We start from the raw sequence: 27,547 nt of genomic DNA, 5'->3' as shown, positions 1-27,547 counted from the left end.
TGTTAAAGAGAAAATAATCACTTCATCCGATGAAAGTGAATAAAATGGCCTTATCAGACTACTGAAGTTCCACTGCTACTGAAGAACTTTGTTCTCTCCCACCAGACTTTTGTGTATAGGTGAGGTTGCTGGTGTACCAAACCACTGTGAGGCAAGAGATAGGGGACTCAAAATGTTTCTAAACTTGAAACACATTTTTGCCCCATTTGCGTTTGTATTGTTTTACTACTTACACAATTATTTGTGTACTACTTACACAATTATATATATTATATATATATAATATATATATATAATTGCCAGCTCATTTGGCTGCCAGTTTGTGGAAAAAGACATTTTCCTTCCTCTTCCATCATTATATATATATTATATATATATTAGGGATGAAATGGTATGAAAATTTCATTATATCACGATTATAGTGACCCAAATTATCACGATTATCAATATTATCACGGTTTTGTTCAAATGAGATGAACGTGTTCAAAAAGAACAGATACACACACTGAAAACATTTTAAGTTTTATTTCAAGTTTTATATTTGAAAATCAACAAACAACAAATAAATCAAGCAGCTCTATGCACTTTAAGCAAGATTCTATTCTGTAGCATTTACTTCCTTATAATGACCGTCATCAATAGCAACGCATTATAAGCGTTCCACATATCACAACAGACGCGCACTCTCGTTTCATTAATGCAACTTGCGTCTCTGTTTTTGATTGTATTGAAAATGAGATCAGGGGACTTTACTATTAATACTACTATAATTATTACTATAACTTCTTGTCATCATCTTATCTGGATGATTATTTTGTACACTGTACAAAATGGATTATAAACAGGTCAGATTTAAAACCTTAATCTCAATGCAATATGTCCCCATAATTATTTATGTGGTAAAGAAAATCTGTGTTAAAATTGTACAATGAATATACATCTACATACAACCTTCTCATTCAAAAAACAAGCGCCAGACTGATGCTGACTGGGCAGGATTTACAGCGAGTTTTCAAAATCGTGATAATCAAACACGGTTTTAATGATAATTAAATTTTAAACGATATTACTAACCGTCAGCACATTTTACCGTGGTTTATCGTGAAACCTGTAATCGTTCCATCTCTAATATATATATATATATATAATATTTTTACAATATACAATTTGGTTTTTAATGATATTTTTGGGGGGGACAACCCTCAGATGGGTTGGGTCCTGATACCCCCCCACGTCCAACCTCCGTGATTTACGCCTATGCACGGCAACAACTTAAAAATATAAAAATTCTGCGAAAAAACTGGAGACTTGTAGCCTGACGTCGTCATACTCAGATTCTAGTCAGAACATGACTCTGATACTGCTCCATTGGGCTGTGATTATGGGGGCGTGTTTCAACGGAACCAGGAAAGAAAATGCCTCTGCACTCAAATGGATAGACCTACAACCAATCGGAGTAAGTGACGTGTTGAGTGACGCATAGTTGTCAACAGAACTCAACTGCAGGCACGCTGGAAGAAGTAGAAGAAGATGATGAGTGGAAACAATCTTGTAAAAATAATTTAAAGATACATGTACTTACCAACACAATTATCATTTTTGTGAGAAATAGTAAAGGTGAATGGATATATGAACAAGTTCTCCGTTTAGTAAACAAATTCAACCCAAGCGCTCTTTGGTGATGTGGATGATTACATTACTGCTGATCATCTGTCCATCATCGTATAAAGCCCGCCCTGACAATCTGATTGGTCCGAACAGTTCTGGTTCGAGCATAGTTGCTCTACATAGTTGCTCAAGTCAAGTCCGAACTTCCCAACCTCAAATGTTGTGGGCGGGGCTAAGTTCGGCTGGCATCCAGGCTAGGAGACTTGGCAACACTGCATGAAAAACCGTTCCATTCATATGTGGAAATCTAAAGATCAGTAATAGATCTCTAATCATAATCATATCATTATACCTTTATTTAATTTTCTGTTGCAAAATGGTCAGAAACAGCCCTGCAAATATTATGTGTATGGAATATGATGAAGATGGAATTGAATTGTGGAAATGACGCTGGTTGTATTTGAGTTATATTGCAGCTTGTGCTAACCACTAGGCCATAGCCCACACATGGAGTTGTTTATATATATAAGCATTTTAGGTTTTTTAGTACATAAACAAGCTGGGAATGTTTTGGTAATCATTAGAAGATTGCTGTATAAATCCAGATCCTGACCTGTTGTCCTTATCCGTGCCTTTCGTGAACCCCCTTTGCCTTAATGGAACCCACTGTGAAAGTAGCTTGAAAACACGGTGAGAGGTCAACTTTGGGAGGGGGAATAAGGAGGCAGAAGAAATTAAGGCTGTGCTTTCTTATCCCTGTTCCTCTGACGCAGAGCAGTCACAGGTTTTGACAGCACAGTGTAATGACCTAAGCTACTCTCTGTGGGGGACGCAAGAGGGGTTGTAAGAGCCATGCGAGAAGAGAGGGGAGGAAGGCATGTAGCCTGGTTGAGGCTACAGGAGTCAGGGGAAGCATAAGGGGTTGTTCGCTCTAGTTTTGTGTGTTATTCCTCAGAGTGCCAACAGGGGTAGCAGCCACACACATTTGGAGTGACAGTTCAATTCATCCCATGTGTTGACCACTTGCCTTCTGTACAGCTTCTGCATCATAAACTGTATGACTCATTCAAGAAATTGCACATTTTGTCTTTTTAATTAAATTAACATTTATATCTTGGTTTCTTTCTTTTTTTGCCACGTTTTTGGAAAAGTCTGTGTGATCCTTCCTGTCTTCTCAGGATGTGGTGACGTTTTTTTTTTTATGTGCTCAATTTTAAGTCTCACTTCCCCCAGTCAGTGGACAAAGCTGATGTGTGTAACCAAGGTGACGGGGTGCATTCAGTGCGCTTATGTTTTGAAAATGGTCTCTGTGTTGACGACAGCCCTGTAAAATCACAGACACTTCAGTGCATTTGTGCATGTTTCACACAATTGTTTCACACAGACTCCTGAGTCATACATTTTGAGATGAAATCATTCGAGACATAATGAAAGTGGATGAAGCAGCATTCAGTAAAAATGGCAGTTAATTTGAGTCATTAAATTACTTTTTTTAGTTGTTGTAATTATTGTAATTATTATTATTATATTATGGTTATTATTATTATTATTATTAATAAAATAACAATAATAATTAATTTATTAATAATGTTACTTATGCTAACAAAAAACGCTTTTATTCAACTTTTTTATGGTTTGACTCTCAGAAACTTTTTTACATTTCTTTAAAAATTTTTTTTTACATTAACAGTGATTACAGCTTGTTGACTTAATCTTGATTTGTAATTTTCAAAATATATGATGATTTGTGTTTTTGGATCACTTGACTTTGATAATTAAAAATGTATATTTGTATTTTATAATCTATAATCTATAATGATATATAATATAAAAAAACAGTTGTTTCAAATATCTGATAATGAAATTGCTGGTATTTAGAGCAACGGGGTTTGCAAGTCTTTTTAAAATGTTAATATGGAGAAATTAGCATTTTCGGCTTAGTATTACATTGTCTTTTTTTTTTTTTTAGTACCTAACCAACGTAACTAACCATTGTATAAATGAGCAATATCACACGAGTAGCCATGCGATATTGCTCTATATCAGCATGGCTACGAGTGTGATATTGCGTTCATACAACAGTTCGACAGCACAAGTGTGTAAATAAGAAACAACAATGGAGTGTCTTTAAAAAGCCTCTTTTGGACGGAACTACTTCCTTCCGCCACAGATTCAAATCTCAAGTTTATATAAAGTATTTTTAATATAGACAGTTTAACAGTTGAGCCCAAGCCCCCATTACTAATTCTAAAACGTCACTTTAGAACTAGCAACGAAGGAACAAGGGGTTGCTTCATTGAAGCTTATTGTCTTAGAGTATTATGAGAGAGAGATCGACTAAGCGAGTGATATCTTTGTCTTAAACTCTTTCCCCGCCAGCGTTTAAAAAAAAAAGTTGCCTGCCACCGCCAGGGTTTTTGATTATTTTCACAAAATTGTTATGGCCCATATAATTTTTGAATATATAAGGATGCCATATACCAAAAGAAAGAGCAGACCCTCTGCTTTTAAACAAAAAGCAGTAAACCGTTTTATTCTAGCTTCATGCATTCCTTTTTTATCAACACTTAAATATGGGTAAGTTTCATTAAAAAAAGCAACACGTTTTTGTCAAAGACTACATCCAGATCAGATTCAGAGCGATGATCAAACACAGATGGAGTAGATCGAGTCCATCAACACCCCTACTGCTTGCACAGTCCTATAGCTCATCCTGGGTCGATATTTCATTCAGTAACATTTGGCAGTTTTGATTTATATGATGTTTAATGTTGATGAACACGTTATTTTACATATGCATACGATCGCTTGTTTTTTTGCGACTTCTTCGTCTGTGTTTTGATAAGGAGATTCTGTACTCATTCAGAAGATGCGTAATAGCGCCCGCTAGCGTAAAACAGTGAAAACACGGAAACCCTGAAACTTCTGTGTTTGGCGGGGAAGCGGTTTCTCACAAATAACGGAAAATTCTGTGTTGATCACGCCTCTTGTGGTCTGATTGGTTGAAGGACTATCCAATTGCGTACAGAGTCATTTAATTTATGCTCGTTTATCACGCCTCTTGTTCAGTAGAAAATACATAGCAGACTCTCCAGACCAATGTTCAATCTTAAATTGAGCTTGGTCTGGTGATTTGTAAGTTGCGCCTTATTGTTTATAACTTTTTTTTAAAGTCTTTGCTACTGTCTTTGTTGCCGTCTAATGTTGTAAGGTAGCTAACTTTCACTGAAGTCGAAATCACAGTCACTAACTGTCTCAATACCAAATATGGCATGTTGTTTATATACATTAATTTCATTGAAAAATACTATTTAAATATACAATATTAGCCATTATAAAAGTATACAAAGTTTGTACAATAGGAAATAAACAAGCAAACAGTTCAGTCAAAAGCAGAGCTTGTTATAGTACATGATTTAATATAAATAAAAATATAATATTATGAAACTTAACTTAGGAACAAGTAATAGATTAATAAGACCAAAGATTGGCTGTTTGATAACCCCAAAATGAATTATACCTCATGCATGTTTAAACGCTATCTACATAAGATCCTGCAGCAAATTCCCGATGGACTGGCCGTGATGAAGCTGTTCTCGACGTGTACATAACGGCCTCTGATGACCTGGAACTCATATCTCCGTAAATCCAAACAAATTGTTAAATAGGCACTATAATTATATATAAGTCGCATATTTGAGGTCTAAATAATTACAACCCCAAATCAGAAAAAGTTGGGACAGTATGGAAAACGCAAAAAATAAAAAAAAGAAGTGATTTCTAAATTTACTTTAACTTGTATTTCATTGCAGACACAATGAACACAAAATATTTCATGTTTTGTCTGGTCAACTTCATGTCATTTGTAAATATGCATCATTTCCTGTCATTCAGACCTGCAACACATTTCAAAAAAAGTTGGGACAGTGAAGCATTTACCACTTTGTAATGTTGCCATTCCTTTTCACAACACTTAAAAGACGTTTAGGGACTGAAGACACCAAGTGATGAAGTGTTTCAGGTGTAATTTTGTCCCGTTCTTCCTGCAAACAAGTCTTAAGGTGGGCAACAGTACGGGGTCTTCGTTGTCGCATTTTGCGCTTCAAAATGCGCCACACATTCTCTATTGGAGACAGGTCGGGACTGCAGGCAGGCCAGTCAAGTACCCGTACCCTCTTCCTCCGCAGCCAGGACTTTGTAAAGTGTGCAGAATGTGGTTTTGCATTGTCTTGTTGAAATATGCATGGACGTCCCTGGAAAAGATGTCTTCTTGAAGGCAGCATATTATGCTCCAAAATCTCTATGTACTTTTCAGCATTAATGTTGCCTTCACAGAAGTGCAAGTTACCTTTGCCAAGGGCACTGACACAACCCCATACCATGACAGACCCTGGCTTTTGGACTTGTTGCTGGTAACAGTCTGGATGATCCTTTTCTTCTTTGGTCCGGAGCAAATGGCGTCCATTCCTCCCAAAAAATACCTCAAATACTGATTCATCTGACCACAGTACACGTTTCCACTGTGTGATGGTCCATCCCAGATGCCTCCGAGCCCAGAGAAGTCGACGGCGCTTCTGGACACTGTTAACATAGGGCTTCCTTTTGGCACAGTACAGTTTTAACTGGCATTTGTGGATGTAACTACGTATTGTGGTACTTGCAAAGGTTTGCCAAAGTAGTTCTGAGCCCATGTGCAGTAGTCTTGATGCAGTGCCGCCTGAGGGATCGGAGATCACGGTTGTTCAGCTTAGGCTTGCGCCCTTGTCCTTACGCACTGAAATTCCTCCAGATTCCTTGAATCTTTTAATTATGTTATGCACTGTTGAATGTGAAATATCCAAATCTCTTCCTATCTTTCTTTGAGGAACATTGTTTTTAAACATTTCAATAATTTTCTCACGTATTTGTTGGCAAACTGGCGATCCTCGGCCCATCTTTGCTCCTAAAGGATTAGAACTTTCTTGGATGCTGCTTTTGTACCAAATCATAATTACAATCACCTGTTGACATCACCTGTTTCAAATCACATCATTATTTAACCATTTTACCTCATTACTAGCCCTAAATTGCTTCTGTCCCAACTTTTTTTTAAATGTGTTGCAGGTCTGAATGACAGGAAAGGATGCTGAAGTTGACCAGACAAAACATGAAATATTTTGTGTTCATATTGTCTGCAATGAAATACAAGTTAAAGTAAATTTAGAAATCACTTCTTTTTTTTTTTTGCGTTTTCCATACTGTCCCAACTTTTTCTGATTTGGGGTTGTACATTCTCGACTAAAAAACTCTTAAAACTACATTCCTTGACACAACAACAGTTGTATTTGTAAATTTATAGTGTTTGCTCGTCCGCCAGGTCACTCGCTGTAAGAGAAATGCTGTAAGTGATACAAACGGTGAAACGGTTTCCCTGGTGATACACTCTAAAAAAAAAAGGTTCTATATGGCACCAAAAATGGTTCTTGGCTCGTAATCATATGGGAACCTTTTTTAGTGCTAAATAGCACCAATTTTGGTGCTTCAGTGGTTCTTCAGCGGTTCTTCAGAGGTTCTTCACCAGTTCTTTGACTAAGGTGCTATATAGCACCTCTGAAGAACCGCTGAAGAACCACTGAAGGACCAAAATTGGTGCTGTATAACACTAAAAAAGGTTCCCCTATGATTACGAGTCAAGAACCATTTTTGGTGCCATATAGAACCTTTTTTTTTTTAGAGTGTACTGGTAGAATATCACATGGCTGAAAAAGGCTCTCAGCCAATCAGAATCGAAAACCGGAAAGAAATGTTGTATAAATTATAATATTCTCCATCTGAATTAAACAATCAAAGCACATATTGCTTCCATCCTTACAATATTTAGTTTGCTTCTTGTGTCTTGTATGTACAGCCAAAGTAAGTCATCTAAAACCGCTATGCCATAGTCTCTGCGGTCTCTTTAAAACTCTGCTCTTCAATAATGTCTTCTCCATTAGTGTTTTTCCTAATGAACTCTGCACAGGCATTAAAAACCAACCCCAAATGACCCAAGAAGCCAGCCAGTGACAGAAATAACACCTCACTGGGAAAAGCCTGTCAAAACCTTTATTTCAATTCCACAAATCTGAGTTTAAACATTGAGCATTTGTGTTCAAAAGTATATTTGCCCTTTTTAGCAGTTTAAGTAGACAGCTCAAGACCTCATGATTTCCCACCCAGTGCTAAACAGGTAGAAAACTGTTCTCATATATATATATCAGGACAGGAAGGATGATTCATCACCCTGAAGACAGGTGAGCATGGAGGAGCAGGGTGCTGTTGAGTGCCATATTTTGGCTAATTGGACAGCATGAAGCATGTCCTAAAATTGTAATGCAGGTAATGTGGGCCACCATCTAATTATTTAACCACCAATCCTGATGTGTTTGACGCCTGAGGCTTATGCATTACAAAATTGTAATGAAAAAGTTTGTGAGTTAAAGTAACAAAATGAAGGCTTATAATTGTAAGACAAAAAATTACATTATAAATTATTTAATCACATTCTGCTTTATCACATTCCAAACAACAATACAGACTCAAAGGTGAGGCCACACTGCCTGTGCAGTGGAAATTAATTTCCGCACTAATTCTATCAGTAAACAAAAGCTGGGGTGTGTAAGTCTAGCACACACATGAAGGATTGCGAACTCGCTCACCGAATAAGTGACTCTCCATAGAATGTTTGAGCCAGCCTTCAATCCAGAGATGAGATGTTTATTATTTAGAGAATCTGTGATTTGTATGCGACTGGTGTTTTATTTATTTATTTTTATTATTTATGCGAATATTGGAGAGAAGAAGTAAAAGACGGCTTGTCAGTGGAAGATGCCTGGGGGGGTGGCACATATAATTCCTGAACAACACGTCAACATGGGGATTGGAATCATATCGCTGGCCTTGTATTCAGTCAGAGATCAAAGGCCAGTTACATGCATGGTTAAAAATGTGTTTAAACTTCACATCCCATTGCCAGCCTAGACGTATGTATAGACAGACAATATATACTGTAGATCGATTATACATTCCTGGTATTATTCCAAAGAAATAATTGATAATGAATTTGGTTTTGCAATATTTCATCAAAATTTAGTAACTTGTTTGTCTTCTGAAACGACATTCCCTTTCTCTTATCAAATAGCTAAATGTATATTTAGTCATTGTTTTTGCAAAACGGATTCAGTCTTCTTTTATTCTTGTATTACAACACCCACTTTGTTTTCAAGATTCAGTCAATTCCAAATGAATAAAATCACGTCTAGCCCTAATATTGACTTATCACTCAGAAATGTTCGCTTTTACTTAAAAGACTTCTATAGTGTTTCCTCTGTTGCTAAAACTAATAACCACAAAGTGAAAACTCGCTTGTACAAACCAAACAAGATTAAACACTCTATTCAAGCAACTATAGTGAGGAAAATAAGTATTTGAACACCCTGCTATTTTGCAAGTTCTCCCACTTCGAAATCATGGAGGGGTCTGAAATTGTCATCGTAGGTGCATGTCCACTGTGAGAGACATAATAAAAAAAAAAATCCAGAAATCACAATGTATGATTTTTTAACTATTTATTTGTATGATACAGCTGCAAATAAGTATTTGAAAACCTGAGAAAATCAATGTTAATATTTGGTACAGTAGCCTTTGTTTGCAATTACAGAGGTAAAACGTTTCCTGTAGTTTTTCACCAGGTTTGCACACACTGCAGGAGGGATTTTGGCCCATTCAGATCACAGATCTTCTCTAGATCAGTCAGGTTTCTGGCCTGTCGCTGAGAAACACGGAGTTTGAGCTCCCTCCAAAGATTCTCTATTGGGTTTAAGTCTGGAGACTGGCTAGGCCACGCCAGAACCTTGATATGCTTCTTAGAGAGCCACTCCTTGGTTATCCTGGCTGTGTGCTTCGGGTCATTGTCATGTTGGAAGACCCAGCCTCGACCCATCTTCAATGCTCTAACTGAGGGAAGGAGGTTGTTCCCCAAAATCTCGCAATACATGGCCCCTGTCATCCTCTCCTTAATACAGTGCAGTCGCCCTGTCCCATGTGCAGAAAAACACCCCCAAAGCATGATGCTACCACCCCCATGCTTCACAGTAGGGATGGTGTTCTTGGGATGGTACTCATCATTCTTCTTCCTCCAAACACGTTTAGTGGAATTATGACCAAAAAGTTCTATTTTGGTCTCATCTGACCACATGACTTTCTCCCATGACTCCTCTGGATCATCCAAATGGTCATTGGCAAACTTAAGACGGGCTTGGACATGTGCTGGTTTAAGCAGGGGAACCTTCCGTGCCATGCATGATTTCAAACCATGATGTCTTAGTGTATTACCAACAGTAACCTTGGAAACGGTGGTCCCAGCTCTTTTCAGTTCATTGACCAGCTCCTCCTGTGTAGTTCTGGGCTGATTTATCACCTTTCTTAGGATCATTGAGACCCCACGAGGTGAGATCTTGCATGGAGCCCCAGTCCGAGGGAGATTGACAGTCATGTTTAATCATGACAATTTCAGACCCCTCCATGATTTCCAAGTGGGAGAACTTGCAAAATAGCAGGGTGTTCAAATACTTATTTTACTTATTTATTTTAAGGTCATGCAAAGTCATACTCTGACAACAACAACACGACTATGACCATTTACTATAAAATTAATCAGATTTTCAATTGCTTCTATACATTTTGAACAGCAACGAGAATAGTTGTGTTATGTTGTGAACCTCCAATGTCACTATTACTTTTCTGCTAACTTGAGCACTTCTGCATTGTTTGAATTAATAAACACTTATTCAAGATTCAAGATTCAAGATTCAAGAGTTTTATTTGTCACATACACAGTTATATACACAATATACAACTGGCAGTGAAATGTAAACAGGTCCGCTCCATGGACAGTGCAAATAACAGTTACAAGAAATTAAATAGAAATAGAATAAAATTAGAATAAAAAGTATTAACATAAGTAGAATTATAAATAAATCAAGTAAAAGATAAAAATAGGAAATAAGATAAAAATAAAAATATAAAAAATATGTGGATATGATAAGTGAGATAAACTGTAGACTTAAAAATAAGTGGTTAACATAAAATATATAATATGTATATATAAAGAAGTATAATGTGCAAGGTTTATTACAGGTTGTTACGCAGTAACAATAGGGACGTAAAGTGCAGTGCAATTGCAGTATGTGGATGTTAATGTTAAAAGACTGTATGTTTATGTGTGTGCGGGGGTGAAGTGAGTCACGTGACTGAGTTCAGGAGTCTGATGGCCTGGGGGAAGAAACTCCTCCTGAGTCTTTCAGTCTTTGCCATCAGGCTACGGAAGCGCTTACCAGATGGCAGCAGGGTGAAGTGAGAGTTTGCAGGGTGATTAATGTCTCTGATGATTTTAGTAGCTCTACCTCTGCAGCGTTTGGTGTAGATGTCCTGCAGAGACGGGAGAGCTGAGCCTGAGATGCGCTCGGATAAGCGCACCACTCTTTGCAGGGCTTTGCAGTCGTGACTGGTGCTGTTCCCGTACCACGCTGTGATGCACTGAGTCAGGACACTTTCTATCGCCCCTCGATAGAAAGTTTTCAGGATGGCTGGTGAAACCCTGAATTTCCTCAGCTGGCGCAGGTGGTACAGTCTTTGCCTGGCTTTTTTCACCTGTGTCTGGATGTGTGTAGTCCAGGTCAGATCCTCGGAGATGTTCACACCCAGGTATTTGAAGCTGCTCACTCTCTCTACCGGTGTCCCGCTGATCATGAGAGGGGAGTATGACCGATGCTGTCTCTTCCTGAAGTCCACAATCAGTTCTTTGGTCTTGTTAACATTCAGAGAGAGACAGTTGTCCTGGCACCATGATGTCAGTTGCTCCACTTCGTCCAAGTATGCCGTCTCATTGTTGTTGGAGATGAGACCCAGGACAACAGTATCATCAGCAAACTTGATGATCGAGGTGGAGCTGTGTGTGGACAAACAGTCATGGGTGTAGAGAGAGTAGAGCAGGGGACTCAGCACACAGCCCTGTGGAGCTCCAACACTCAGGGTGATGGAGGTGGAGGTGAACTGGCCTACTCTCACCGCCTGGGGTCTGCCAGTGAGGAAATCTTCAATCCAGAGGCAGAGAGAAGAATTCAGGCCTAGATCCAGGAGTTTGTGTGTTAGCTTAATGGGAACTATGGTGTTAAAGGCTGAGCTATAGTCAATAAATAGCAGCCTGACATAGTTCCCACTTTTGCTGTCGATGTGAGTGAGGCAGGAGTGAAGGACGTGAGAAATGGCATCTTCAGTCGATCTATTGGGACGATAGGCAAACTGAAGAGGGTCCAAAGTGTCAGGAATGGAGGAGCAAATGTTGTTTTTAATGAGTCTCTCAAAGACCTTCATGACTAAAGATGTGAGAGCCACTGGACGATAGTCATTTAGGCAAGAGGGTTTACTGATCTTAGGTACAGGGATGATGGAGGATCGTTTGAAGGAGGTGGGGACAACAGATGTAGCAAGGGACTCGTTGAATATGGATGTAAAGAGCCCTGCGAGCTGATCAGCACAGGACCGCAGAACACGACCTGAAATACCATCCGGCCCAGCAGCTTTCCTGACATCCACACGTTTGAGTGCCCTCCGAACCTCGTCCTCCGAGACAGAGATCACGTGACTGTTGCTGCTCTGAGGGACTCTCTCTGACGCGTCACTCGCCGGAGTCGCGCTGCCGCGATTACCATCAAAGCGAGCGTAGAAAGAGTTTAACTCGTTCACCAGCAACGGATCAGCTCTCACCTCTGCAGAGGATTTAGTTCCAAAAGCACAGATGGTTCTCAGTCCCTGCCACATCCGCCGGGAGTCGTTGAGTTGGAAATGAGATTCCACTCGGTCTTTATAGCGGAGTTTTGCGGCCTTAACGGCGACCACTTATGTGGTCTCACTTGCGTTGTACCATGTGTGTTAACCATGCAGGTTGCAATGAAATTGTGAAATTTATAATGCAAGTCTATATGAGCACATTGTGAAATGTATGTTTGAGTTTAGAGTAAAAAAAAAAAATGGTTTAACAGATTTATAACTGTTGTGTTACAAACATAGTGTAAATGTTGTAATTTTGAGTCTTCTTTTGAGACAATGGTGTTATTGTTTAGGATTTGTGTGGCTAGTAGAATTAATTTTAGTGTCTGAGCCATTGAAGGAAAAACTGTATTTGTTATCATTTATACCTCATGTGAAGCAAATGCAGTGCAGTCAATCAGATTCGGAGTAAGACTATTTCATTCAGCCTAGTTTCATCCTTTTAGACGCTTGCTGAATCTTGTGTTTTAATTTGTGTCTGGGAGAGATGAGAAATAATTCGCCATGCAGGAAGCTCTTTGCTGGGATAAAACCATGACAACCCAGGTCTCCATGGCAAGTTTGTTGTGTTTTTGAAACATCTCATGCGTTCTCACTGTTCGTCGCGCAAACAAATAGCAAAGTCTCAGTCACAGAATGTCTTTCTTAAAGAGTAAAAAAGGAAGCTTTCAGAGGTTGGAGTTCAGTTCTGAATGTCACAGGTTTTTATACTTGGCAAGCTTTTAAGTGCTTCCTACAGTGCCATTAATGGCACAAAAACATTTTGGTGAAATCATTCAAAGACGATAACAAGACTCAAAAATATAGCCTTAACAGCAGCAGTTATCACCACTGGGCTTTGTGTGTCTGGAAGCTTATGGCAACGTGTCATTTTGGCTGAATCGCTCCTGCTATATTGCCATGACTGAAAGTAGTGTGTGAGTCAGAAACTTGTGATGAAGGGAAAGCAGTTGAACTTTTGCCGGTGTCAAACTGTAACGCTCAAATGGAGAGGTACCACACAGTGAAAGATGAGGAAAGTTAACGAGTTAAAAATGGCTCTGAAAGGCAGCGTTTGTGTGAATACGCTTTAAATGAATTGACTGAGAGAGGAAGAATTAGCTTGCGTTATGTTCTTCTCAGGGGTAAAGTGAGGCTATGATAACTTGTAAGTTTTCATATGTTCTGTGTGAGAACCACATTTAAGTTGTTTTCACTGATATTCTCCTCCAATGAGCTGTTAACCACTGTGACCAGGTTGTTAAAATTGAATCGAAAAATTAATCAGATTTCAGAACTTGTCTTTCAGACTGTTTTTAATAATTGATTAATTGAAAATATTTCATTTATAAGAGAATCATTTTCTGCTTTCCTATGAGCTACTGTATCATGCACGTGCTAAGTTGAGTTAGGGTGGATGTCAAAATTTTGAATAACTTAAATTTTATTCTGTTTATTAAAATTAGTGCACTATTGTAATACAATGTTATGAATTGTTTATGCTTTAGTTATTCATAGATGTAGATGTATTTTAGTAGGTTGTTGTAATGGAAAGAGCACATTCATAACGTGACACGTTTTGACTGGCATGTAAGTCGACTTCAGTGAAAGATTTTTCATTTTGTGACATGACTATATTTGAATAATGTTATATATACATGATTTGTTTGGGTGAGTTAATTAACCTGCTAGCAAAGCGATTCAGTTTTGCAGTGTTCATTTTCTTCTTCAACAATGAGGTGCAAGATGATTGTTATACACCAATCAGGCATAACATTATGACCTAACATTGTGTTGGTCCCCCTTTTGCTGCCAAAACAGCCCTGACCCGTCGAGGCATGGACTCCACTAGACTCCTGAAGGTATGCTGTGGTATCTGGCATCAAGATGTTAGCAGCAGATCCTTTAAGTCCTGTAAGTTGCGACGTGTGGCCTCCATGGATCGGAGTTGTTTGTTCAGCACATCCCACAGATGCTCGATTGGATTGAGATCTGGGGAATTTGGAGGCCAAGTCAACACCTCAAACTCATTGTTGTGCTCCTCAAACCATTCCTGAACCATTTTTGTTTTGTGGCAGGGCGCATTATACTGCTGAAAGAGACCACAGCCATCAGGGAATACCGTTTCCATGAAAGGGTGTACATGGTCTGCAACAATGCTTAGGTAGGTGGTACGTGTCACCACTTTCTATCAGAACCAGCATTAACTTCTTGAGCAATTTGAGCTACAGTAGCTCGTCGGTTTGATCGGACCACATGGGCCAGCCTTCACTCCCCACTTGCATCAATGAGCCTTTGCCGCCCATGACCCTGTCGCCGGTTCACCGCTGTTCCTTCCTTGAACCACTTTTGATAGATACTGACTGACCACTGCAGATTGGGAACACCCGATAAGAGCTGCAGTTTTGGAGCTGTCACAGCCATCACAATTTGTCCCTTGTTAAACTCGCTCAAATCCTTACGCTTTCCCATTTTTCCTGCTTCTAAGACATCAACTTTGAGGACAAAATGTTAACTTGCGGTCTAATATATCTGACCCTAACAGGTACCGTGTTGCAGTGTTATTCACTTCACTTGTCATATTGTTATGCCTGATTGGTGTTTAGCTCAGTAGCATGTTTTAATTCAGTTTATCATCATGCTGCATGTTTTACGTTTCATCTCCATTGCTGACAAAATCATAAAAATCCTTTTTTAATGAACATTTTCATCATTAATTTTGGTGTAATTATTAACACTGCTTGTAATGTATAGTTTTATGATACTCATGATGCAGAAGAAAGTCATTTGAATGAAGATTAATGACATGAGGGCGAGTAAATGATGACAGAATTTAAATTTTTGGATGAAACTATCCCTTTAAACGAAGACCGAGAAGGAAGGGAGAAAGCGAGTGACCTTTATGGCCTTAGCCTGGGGTGGACATGGTCTCTAGTACGCGTCTCCGTGTCCCTACCTCCCGTTTCGGCCCCCAGAGATGCAGTTAGGTCCCCCCCTCTCGATCCAGCGCTCACCGCCCCTGGCCATAGCTGACTTTACAAGCAGCTGGCCGTGATGTGGAACAAAACACTATGGAAAAGACGTGAAAAAAAAGTTCTGCTCTTATCTCCCTTTTTTCTCTGCTGTCCCTTCCGAGATCGGGAAAGGGAGGGGTTGACCGATTTAGCAGCTGCTAGGTAATGCACTTAGAAAGTCATTTGTTAAAATCTAATTGATGGCTATACTTGCACCTTCACTCATGGTGTCTGGGCAGGGCGGTGTTGCAGCAGATGCTGGCGGTCTGCTAGAGACCTCCACCTTAGTCAAGGTGCTTCAGCAGCACAGCCCATCCACAAACACAGACCAGAACATAAGCACATCGCACATATGCTCACACACCTGGGTGACTTGACCATATAATTAGTTAGAAAATTAGCTGCTGGCTTCCTCATATCGAAACACACCAGTGCATCTTTAAGCCTGTGATCACCTTTTTTTGTATGCTCTAACAAAATAACAAAGGGAATAGGGCCAACTGAAGTGAGCAAGCTAAAGATAAAAAAACTACATATAAATAAATGTATATGTATATGTAGTTTTATATGTATATATGTATATATATATATATATATATATATGTATTTGTATATATATATGTGTATATGTGTATATATATATATATATATATATATATATATATATATATATATATATATATATATATATATATATATATATATATATATATATATATATATATATATATATATATATATATATATATATATATATATATATATATATATATATATATATATATATATATATATAATAGAATAGAATATAAATACATCTCATTAATTTAAATAAATAAATAACATTCATTAACTTAAATAAAAATAAAAATAAATCATTAACCTTTTTTGTTGTTGAGGAAATCATAATTTCATAAAAAAAAACATTTTTTTTAGGATTCTTTGATGAATAAAACGTTCAAAAGAACATGATTTATTAAAAAATATATTTTCTTTTTTAACATTAAAATAGAATGGTTTGTAACTTTATAAATGTGTTTGTTGTCAATGTTGCTGAAATGATGGTGTTCTTGGACCCCAGTTTGATGACCTCTGCTTCCCATCTACTTTACGGTACTGTACTTTATGGTTCTTCTTAAAGGAACACTCCACTTTTTTTGAAAATAGGCTCATTTTACAAGTCCCCTAGAGTTAAATAGTTGAGTTTTACCGTTTTTGAATCCATTCAGCCGATCTTTGTATTTGGCGGTAGCACTTTTAGCATAGCTTAGCATACATCATTGATTCTAATCAGTCCATAAGCATCTCCTTCAAAAAATGACCAAAGACACTTTCAATATTTTTCCTAATTAAAACTTGACTCTTCTACAGTTACATCGTGTGGAAGACCAACTGAAAATGAAAAGTTGTGATTTTCTACACCTATATGGCTAGGAACTACTTTCTCATTACTGCGTAATAGTCGCAGATCTTCGCGGCCGTACCATGGCTGCAGCAGCGCAATGATTCGTTGGTATTCTGTGAAACGTGGTAGTATACACCTTCGACTTACTTTCACAGCCCTTTATAACACACAGAACCATGGCTAATCACACAGGTAAATCCACAAAACAATTTGTCAGCTGCAAGTCTGAAACTTTCTCTGCAACTACACGAACTTAGTGCCGGTCACATTGAAAGTTACCTAGCTGGAGGCTACTTTCAGGCGCTGCGTTCCATCATTGCGCCGCTGCAGCCATGGTACGGCCGCGAAGATCCGCGACTATTACGCAGGAATGAGAAAGTAGTTCCTAGCCATTCTTTAATATAGCTTTATCTGTTTGGTCACACAAAGCTAAAAAATATAGTTTTTTAGTAAAATATAGTTTTACTCCGCTTCGCGTCGTGACCGCATCACCACCTCGGGTGTGCATTATTATTATAATTCAACGGCCCGTCGTCAATTATTCCTTACTTAATGTGCTATTAACACTATTAGGGTTAGGGTTAGTCTTTTTCTTTTAATTCTCACCCTCATGTCGTTCCCAACCCATAAGACCTTCATTCATCTTCGGAACACAAATTAAAGGGGTGGTAAACCACGATTTCAATTTTTTAACTTTAGCTGGTGTGTAATGTTGCTGCTTGAGCATAAACAACATCTGCAAAGTTACAACGTTCAAAGTTTAAAGCAAAGGGAGATATTTGCTTTTAAAGAAATCTACAGCAAGGACTACAGCAAACGGCCGGTAGGCGACTACAGACATTCCTCCAGGGTTGCTGACATCACCAGCCTCAATATTTACATAAACCCCTCCTCCGAGAATATTAAATAAGGGGGGGCGAGGCCATTTTGTTTTGCTGCGGGGAAGCTTTGTTGTGGTTAGTAGGCTGGAGTGTTGTTGCCGCAATGCCGACGAAACGCTGTTATTTTCATCCGGATTGCAGGTCCACTTTGTTCAGCCTTCCTAGGGACGGGGGTGCGTTGCAGTGCGTTTAACATACAACATGTTATATTCATGTGTGTATGAGACAGCGGGGAACAGGTCGCATTTTTCAGCAGATATAGGTCTGCTGCCCATCATAAATCAAAGCACGAGACAGACAGGGGTCGGAGGAGAAGACCGGAATATGTGACATAATGGACAATATTCGTCTGTATTTACAATACACGAGCCGCGAGACAAACACTGCCAGTGTGAATCCACAACGGGCACGCGCGGCTCCCGCTGCACATTTCACGGAGGAAAGCTTCCACAATCTTCGCGAGTTCAATGAAGGATTCACACAACGGCTTGTCCTGAAAGATGGATTTAAAAACAGAAGCTGTTTACGGGCCACAACCTGTAAGTCTGATTTATTTTTCGTCGATGTGTTTTCCTGTGATAGTTAGTATTGTTAATTGTACGTTGTAGCAAGGAAGTACACAGATGACAACGCTGTTTGGCTCTGCAAACCAGTTTGTTAAATGCTCATTCATACTTAACGTTATCCGACAAACACCTAACGTTACAAACTTTTTTTTAAATCTCAACAGCGAACTTGGCATTAGTGTAAATTATTCTTTGATTAGAGCTTTTATGTATTGTTTATCTACAGGCATGCTAAACATGGTTCTGTGTTTGATTTGGATACTAGTAAAGGCAATGTTTAGTGTTCGTTTTGGGTTAATAGTTCTTGCGACAGATATTTGGCTATACTCGTTCTAAAAATACAAAAGTAACAGTGGCATTCAGTAGCGATCACTATAGATCCGCGGTCTTTACTCTTGAGGACTGAACAGGTTCTGCTCGATCATCTTCACTAAAATTGTCTGGGTCTGATTCGGGCTCAGATTGGTATGGTTTTATTGATGCCATTGTTTCTAATACTACCCAAAGCACAGTCTACCGGTAAAAGTAAGGGGCGTGACGTTTCCGACAAACGTGCACTAGGCGGTTAGCTAACCAATCTGAACCCATTGCGTATTTTTGAGGGACTGGCTTCATAGAACCCGGAAACCATCAGACCGTTTTTACAAGGAGGGACAGAGCAGTGTAGAATAAAGGTAAAATATATGAAAAATAATGCAATTTTTTAAAAACGAAGCATGAACACATTACAGTGCACCCCACAAACACAATCAAGCCTTCGAAAGAATGTTTTTTACCACCCCTTTAAGATATTTTTGATGAAATCGGAGAGCTCGATGATCCCTCCATAGACATATATTTAATTAGGCTAACACTTTCAAGGCCCAGAAAGGTAGGAAAGGCCTTTCATTTATAAAAATTTTAGGTCCAGACTACTACTACAATTCAAAGGACCAGAAAGGTAGGAAAGACATCATTAAAATTGTCCATGTGACTCCAGTGGTTCAACCTTAATTTTATAAAGCATCGAGAATACTTTGTGCGCAAAAATGAACAAAAATAACGACTTTATTCAACAATTTCTTTCTAGCCTGTAAACAATGCAGCGCTTTCGAGTTCTACGGCAGCCGATGCTGTTCACGTGAGCACCACGACGCATGCATGTGATGATGATGATGCTGGAGCTGCAGTGTATTTACAACGTAAACCGCGTAGGAGACTGGCACAGGCTTGAATGAAATTGTTGAATAAAGTCGTTCTTTTTGTTTGTTTTTGCGCTCAAAAAGTATTCTCGTCGCTTTATAAAATTAAGGTTGAACTACTGGAGTCACATGGACAATTTTAACGATGTCTTTCCTACCTTTCTGGTCCTTGAAAGTGTAGTAGTAGTCTAGGCCAAGAATTTTTATAAATGAACATTCCCCAGGTTGAAAAATTGTTAATTGTTAATGCTATTGCATTAACTAATGTTATTGAATTGAACCTTGTTAAGTGTTACAGTTTTCTTAAATTTTTAGTTGTTGTTTTGGTTGTTTTATAAAGCGTCACCAGCTAAATGTAGCTTTTTCTTTTCTTCTTTTTTGAAATATGGGGGTTGATAGTCTGGGTAGAGGTTCAGTAAAGTTAAAAGATCCCTGAGGTAGACGGACTACGGATATGACAGTTGATATCTTTTAGAAGATGGTGTCATTGAGCTCATAGCATGTACGCATGTATCCCACCCTTCATGGCCGTCACCCTCGGTTTGTTTCATTTGCACCTCTCAAGCTGATGGCCCGGGTCTGTCCTAAAGGGACATTACCTGATGATCAGAACAGCAGCTGTGTTCTCACTTAGCTCAGTTTCTGTTATAGAGGTGTGTGTGTCGGGTGTGCGAGTTAACATTAGCAAGCCCATTTAAGCGAGGGCCTGGTGGCATCAAAATGCGCCTACGGTCTGTGGACTCCTCCGGCTGGTACAGTGAAATCATTTCACATCAAAGCAATCACCAGCAGAGCCCGAGGCGGCGTTCTCACCAATAGAACTGACACACCAGGCACCATCGCAGTGCACTCAATCTCTCCTCTCGCCTCCCCAAACCAGGCTGTTACCCACGGTCACACATGCCTAGCATTAAACACATGCTCTAACACATACACACTCATGCAAGCAAACCCTCTCGCCTCGCCTCGCCTCGCCTCTCCTCTATCAGCCCCACAGAGCAAGTGGCTAATTACAAACCTTACTCCAGGCATTTTGGAGGCTTGCACCCACATCAGAAGCCTCCGTGGCCTGCTGCACTGTGAGCCCGACCGCAGGGAGATGGAGAAATGGAACTGTCAGCCTGGGTGCTATGCTGACACTTTGGGTGCAAATAGGATGAAACTCAGTGTCGTCTCCTGGGACTGGGAGGCTGTACACATGTGCTATTGTGATGCTTGTGATTGCTCCGTTTCAAGGGAAAATGTGTTGATGCATATCGCCACCAGCTTCGATGACCCGCGACTAAATCTTACAGAGTGATGCATACACACGCAAACCGTGTTGGTTAACTAAACCAACTATACTTAACTTAACTAAATTGTTTAGCAGGGTTGTAACGATACACTTGTGCCACGATTCGATACAAACCACGATACTGAACTGATACGATGTGTATCGTGATATTTTAAGCCAAAATAAAGATTTTTTTATTTTATTTTTTTTAACTTTTTTATTATTATTAAAATTATATTATTATTGTATTATTATCAGGACACACAAATATTCCCCCATTGCATTGTTATACATGTATATTCAACATTATATATAGCCGTTTAATGTAGTAATGTCACTGAAACTCCGTAAACTTTATTTTTTACCCTCACGCATTACTCGTGCTTTCAATGCAGGCATTGGATCTCTAGCCGCACTCAGACTCTCCCGGTCCTCCCTAAGACCCGCCTCTCCCGCTATGAATACACTATAGCTATATAAGAATAGGCAAGGCAAGGAGGTTTAACTTTGGAAGTTAAACAAAACGACATGAAGGTGAGTAGCTACACGTGATGACAGAATTTAAATTTTTGGGTGAATTATACCATATAAATACAGTAAGTTGAGCCTTGGATAAAACAACTCTATATCGCGAATCATATTGTTAACATCAACAATACATATCGTCACAATTTTGTATCGTGATATATATCGATTAACGATATATAGTTTCACCCCTATTTAGCAGTGTGACTGCTGCTTACTGTACTGTAGTTATTCCAGCTTTTGATTAGCAGTATAGCACAATAAAATGCTAAAATGTCTTTATGTAATGCTATTATGTTTCACTTCCAAGTGCTGAGATAATCAAACACACTCTTGTGTCTTTTATTTGTAGCACTGGAATGTTCGATTAATTTTAGTGAATCGTTCATCTTAAATGGAATGTAGTGTTTGAACGTTCGTTCAGACAGTTCTTGTAAACGTACAGATTAGAAAAAAAGACCCTACATGGAATTTTGCAAAACAATTTTTTATAGCAGAATATTTAGTTCTTCATTATGTTATATTAATTGATTTTAGTTTGGGCTGTAAATAATCATTATTATAGTCATATTGGTATATAATCATACAATTTGGGGCCAGATTGTACAGCCCTACAAGCAAGCACAAACATTCCATGCAACAAAAAAAAAATCTTAATCACAATCACAATTTTTATCAGAAAAATTGCAATTCAACTTTTCCTCAGATTGGTAATCCCTTTATTTTAGTGGTTTCGGTGTAAATTTCAGTTCAAATTTGATGTTACAACTACCCTAATTTTGATTCATTTTTTAAATTTTACTTTTGGGCCAGAAAACTATGGCTGTATCAAATCAGATCATTGGATAGTTTTATTAGATATATTTAAATATATATTGCCCCCTTCAGTAGTTTCAGTGTAGTTGGCTAGTTTTTGTTAGTATGAGTTTGTAGTGTAGCTAACTACGTTTTGCCCACTATATATAGCTTGCAGTTTTACAGTTTTAAGGTAGTTTTCCCAACCCTGCGTACACCAGCTACGCTACGCTACTTCTGTCTGCCATCAATCATGTACAACTGGGCTTCAGGAACCTCATTTCTAACAAGTGACCAATGGGACTCATTTAAATAGCTTTTACCAGAGGGAGACCAGCGGCAGAAGATGATGATGATGATGAGACTCGGATGTAATGAACTGGCTTTGAATTAGCGCAGTTGCAAGCAGGTCAACTAGCATTCATGTGTGTGAATGGCTAGAAGCGGAAGAGTTGTGCCCATTCAACCTGAGGGCCACCTCAAAAAAAAAAAGAAAAGAAAAGAAAAGGTTTATGATGCCTTTGGCTGGAGGTGGAGCTATATGTAATCTTTTTAATAGTGGTTTAAATGACTAGAGGCACTTATTTACCTCTGGACAGCAGACAGCTGGTTTGACAGGTGCTGGCAGCAGTGCTACGCCTGCATAATCAGTGTCCGAATGGTTCAGTCACACTTTGGGTTTGCGGAGAGCCCTGTCAGACATAGCTATGGGCTGTCACCATGATTGCTTTTGTCAAACCCGACATCGCTAAGATTCCTGGGTAATGATAAGCTCTTTGAAATCTCAGCCTGCCTGTGTTGTCTGACAGGGCGACGGTACGGTCGCTGCTGATTCTGTACAGTCAAACGCATTTGTTAGCCTATATTTTGCAGATGGGGGCTGGTGGGACGGACGTCATTGATGTTATTTTAAACCATTAGTGTGAGTTTTTGAAACAGACAGGAAGTTTCTGACATAATGAGAGAGAAATTAGACAGCAGAGGTTGTCTTACAGCACACCCTGGTCTCTTGCTCTGGGCGCCGACTGTCATTAGGAGTCCAGAGAGCCAGTGGTATCTTTGGTCACCCTGCTATTAGCGCTCGTCTGATTACATTTTCACATCGTTCTTCATCTTTCCTGTAGTTTTATCTCCCGACTCCTGTCTTCGTTTCTCCATCGCTTTGGTGAGGTATCATTAGCCATGCTGAACTACTGACATCAGTTCTGTGATTGACAGCCGGGTCGAGTCGTCTGGAGGTTTTCGTATCTCGCGTCGGCGTGCTACCTGCCACTAATGGCAACGTTCCCCAGACGAGGGCTCCTGAATTAGCATCTGCCAGTCTGGGAGCTGGTTTGCGCTAATCAGGCTGGGATGGGGAGGAGAAGGGTAGGAAGATTTAAATTACATCTTTTGCAGTCAACAGGAGGAGCACATGAAAGCAGGGTGTCCTGCCATCTTATCATAGACTGGAAGACTGGGAGATCAGTTCTGACAGAACCGCGCACACCTCGGAGACTCCGCGAGCACATCACCAATTAGGATTCTTTAATGATTTCTTGTATTAATAATAAATGGCCTGGGTTTGGGGAGGGTGTGTGTTGGATGTGTGTGCGCGCACTCTGAACGTGTCTGCTATGTGTGTATTACTTCATGCATAAGGGGCCGAGTTTCATAATGGTGTCAGTGACAGTTTGTGGCATTTGTGGTTACCCCTCTGTCCTAATGCAAAAAGCTGTTAGATGTCTCTAAGGAAACTGACTCCACATTGGGTTTCAGCTGGAAATCTGAAGAGTGGACGCTCGTGAACTGCTGAGGTGGATGCCGGGAAGCTGGGGCTGCTTCAGTAAGACCTTTTCCTGGAAAAAGGTGCCACAGCTGAAACAAGCTTTTGTTGTGACCTTATAGAAAACATTAATCACTTCTACTGAACACCTGGTTGGCACCGTTGTTGCCGCATTGTTATACTGTATTATTATTATCGTGATTAAAGACAAACACAGAGGCCCTAAATTAGAAGAACGGCATGGAGAGGAGGAAAAGAATATATTAAATATTTGTATGTGTTGTTGGGTTATATAAAAGGAAAATCTTCTTTTAGAGTGTAATCTGCAAAAAAGTAGGTCGACTCAAATCAGCAGATACATTTATTGTGCAAAAGTTACCTTCATAGAAAACAATGGACCGGTCTGGGAAAAAATACAGGGAAGCAGTATCCCACAGAGAGACTTGGTCATCATCATCTTTTCTCTTTTAAGATTACCTCTATTGACCCCTCTGTGTTCAGCATAAACATTCATCTATCATAGTTTCCATCCACATATTTTTATGCAAATTTGTGTTATTATTGTATATAAAAATAAAATGCTAGATGGAAATGCCAAGAGTAAAATTCAGTTTCCGGAATATGCTTTAAAAACACTTTAATATAAGTTTAAAAATTTGTTAGAAAAGTTACTGAATAAGTTTAATGAAATGAGCAATATTTTACAGCATTTTACATCGAGGGTGATATGAATTTCTACTAATAAATTAACAACAGGTTAAATTGTATGATGCGTAAAAATACTGTAATTTACATTTACCTACATTAAAGGCATACTACAGTATGTAATATTTTTGCATTTAAAATATCCAAAAACCATTAAGACAGTGTTATATATTTTGTTTACTTCTGTAATAATGAAATCAAATCATGTGATCAAAGAACATAATTTTATTTCATTACCTTATCCATGAACATGATTTGTGAGTCCTGTCAGATTTATTTCCATCGGCAGGGGAGGTGAAGATGACAACTCCCATTATTCCACACTCCTGCACAGCATCATCAAGCTACGCCTTTTTTTTTTTTTTTTTTTTTGAGTATGGGTATAATTACTGTCTTTAATATGTTTTTGTAAAAAAAAAAAAATGAATATTTTTGTACTTTTTTCTTTTAATTTAAGCTTTGAATTTTTATACTTTCATTATAATTGAAATTCCTTGAAGCAAATGATGTGACTTTGTCTCAGCAAGTCATTCATACATACAAGAAAACCTTGATCTAGGCATTCTGAAATGCCAAAGCCTGTCATCAAAATGATTGGCTGCTATGACCTCCCAGAAATGTCTGACATTCTGTGTCACTCCCAGACATTTGCTGCCGATAACTAGCAAACATTGTCCAGTTTGTCAATTTCACTGTGTTTTGTCTGCATGCACTAAACCATAACCGTAATGTATTGCATTTAATAAATGATCCACAATGGCATTTGTGCCATTTTCCCCAGAAGTGACAAATTTGTTCTCTTGAACACATGGGATGGTGCTTTATAGTACATTTTATTGGCAATATTCAGATTTGTTTAGTTGTTGTTACATATTCACAATTGTACCAACACAGAAAACACGTATGATAATTTACGATATTTGGTTTGCAACGCTTTCCTATTTGCATAACTAAATGATGATTACATGGAGTCCCTGAGCTGAGAGGACTGATCTGGTTGGGATGCCCTCAGGGTGATTTGTTTTGGCACGAAGTGTTTCAATGATGCGTGTATGTGGCCATGGTGTGTCGGCTTGTAGAGGCCACAGAGCGAGGTGGTGTGATGTATTGAGCAAGACTGACCTTGGGAAGGGTCTGGCTCTCACTCCACAATGCTTTGACCCTGCTCTCTCCCTAATGTTGGCTGCCATCATTACGAGTCTACTGAAAAATGACTGGATGGTGCTCTACTCTTTTGTCTCTGTGGATTCACTTTGCTTTGCACGAGGTCTGCTGCATCTTTGCCATGTTTTGTTTGGTTGTGCAAACCGGGTTACTTGTTCTGTCAGCAACTGAAGTCAGCAGGTCATAAACAGCAGCTGATAAACTGACACACAAATTAAGTTCTACCGAAACACTCTGACTCCATCTGACATTTTATTTTCGTTCTATTTTGGGCACGACGGAGCCATCCTATTTTCTCAAACTCGTATCCGGTTCGCTTTGCAGTGTCAGAGGAGCAGGCCTCCCCCGAAGAGGCGCTGAGCATGGAAGCCTGCTTGGCAAGTGGAGATAGTGGCCGTGTTACAGCAGGGGGTTCACAGAGTCCGCGGTCTGGAGGTTACTTTCATTATCAGTCTCTGTTTGAACATCCTTGGCTCCAACTTAATCTGAGCTGTCACAAATGTGTTTTTAACACTGCAGCAGAGAACAAAGCCCCATGCCTTGGAATCAGTGACCTGCCTGTCTAAAGCAGATGTTTGTGCAGTCCCTGCTCAGCCGTACACTTAAACTGGCACAAAGGATATTTCTCATCGTTTAGCCTACTAGTAAGTATTGTAGTCTATAAGGTGGCAGTTTTATGCAAATGTAAGGGTACAACAGGGCGAAAGTCGCACTGGGGTAAAAGGCTCATTTGATTTTATTTTCCTCTAAACCACTAGATGGCCCAAAAAATAGGAAAGAAAAAAAGAGTAACCGCGTAACATTTATTCTGTGCTAATTATTTCTAATATTTAATGCTTTTAAAAATGTAGATTTAGGTAGCAAATTAATAGATTATTGAATTATTGATTATTGAGACTATTGGTTATTGAGACAAAGGTCATCTTAATGATTTTCAGTTTTGTTTAAGGTAATTAAAGCAACTGTTTTTTTAATAATGAAAGAATATGTAAAAGTATGGTATATTGGCTAAACTAAAGGCACAATAATTAACATGATAATAAATAGCTGGCTGACTTTTCCATTTGTTGACGTGACATGGTAAGATTGAGATGGCAATAGTAAACATATGTAATGCAACCATCATATTTAAAAAATATTATATTAATCATATGAATAATAAAATTAATAAAACACACACACACACACACACACACACACACACACACACACACACACACACACACACACACACACACACACACACACACACACACACACACACACACACACACACACACACACACACACACACACACAATACAAACTTTGTTAAAGTGATTTGTTGCAAAGCTTAAATATTTGTATCTATACTTTATGCCCTTTGCCCCATGCTGGTGAGCCTTTTACCCTGTGTGTGGGATAAAAGGCCCACCTTGCCACCTCATACATTTATAAGATTTTTAAATAAAATAAACCACTTTTATGATTTATTTTCACACAAAATCTGTTGCTCCATCAATGTTCAATACAAACACACACACATATATAAAATAAATATTTTTTTAATATTTCTTTTTTCCTGCAATCATACACTATGGAAGTAGTGAAAAGCAAATTTTTCTTAAAGGGTTAGTTCACCCAAAAAAGAAAATTCTGTAATTAATTACTTACCCTCATGTCGTTCGACACCCGTAAGACCTCCGTTCATCTTCGGAACACAAATGAAGATATTTTAGTTGAAATCCGATGGCTCAGAAAGGCCTCCATTGGCACAATGCACTGTACACTCTCAAGGCGTTACAAAGTCCTTCTCACAGTGGTTCTACAATAACTTTATGAAGCAATGAGAATAGTTTTTG

Source organism: Gobio gobio, assembly GCF_949357685.1.
Source record: "Gobio gobio genome assembly, chromosome: 18".
In the NCBI taxonomy this organism is placed as follows: Eukaryota; Metazoa; Chordata; class Actinopteri; order Cypriniformes; family Gobionidae; genus Gobio; species Gobio gobio.
The sequence above is the reverse complement of the archived record's forward strand: the minus strand, read 5'-3'. Positions refer to the sequence as shown.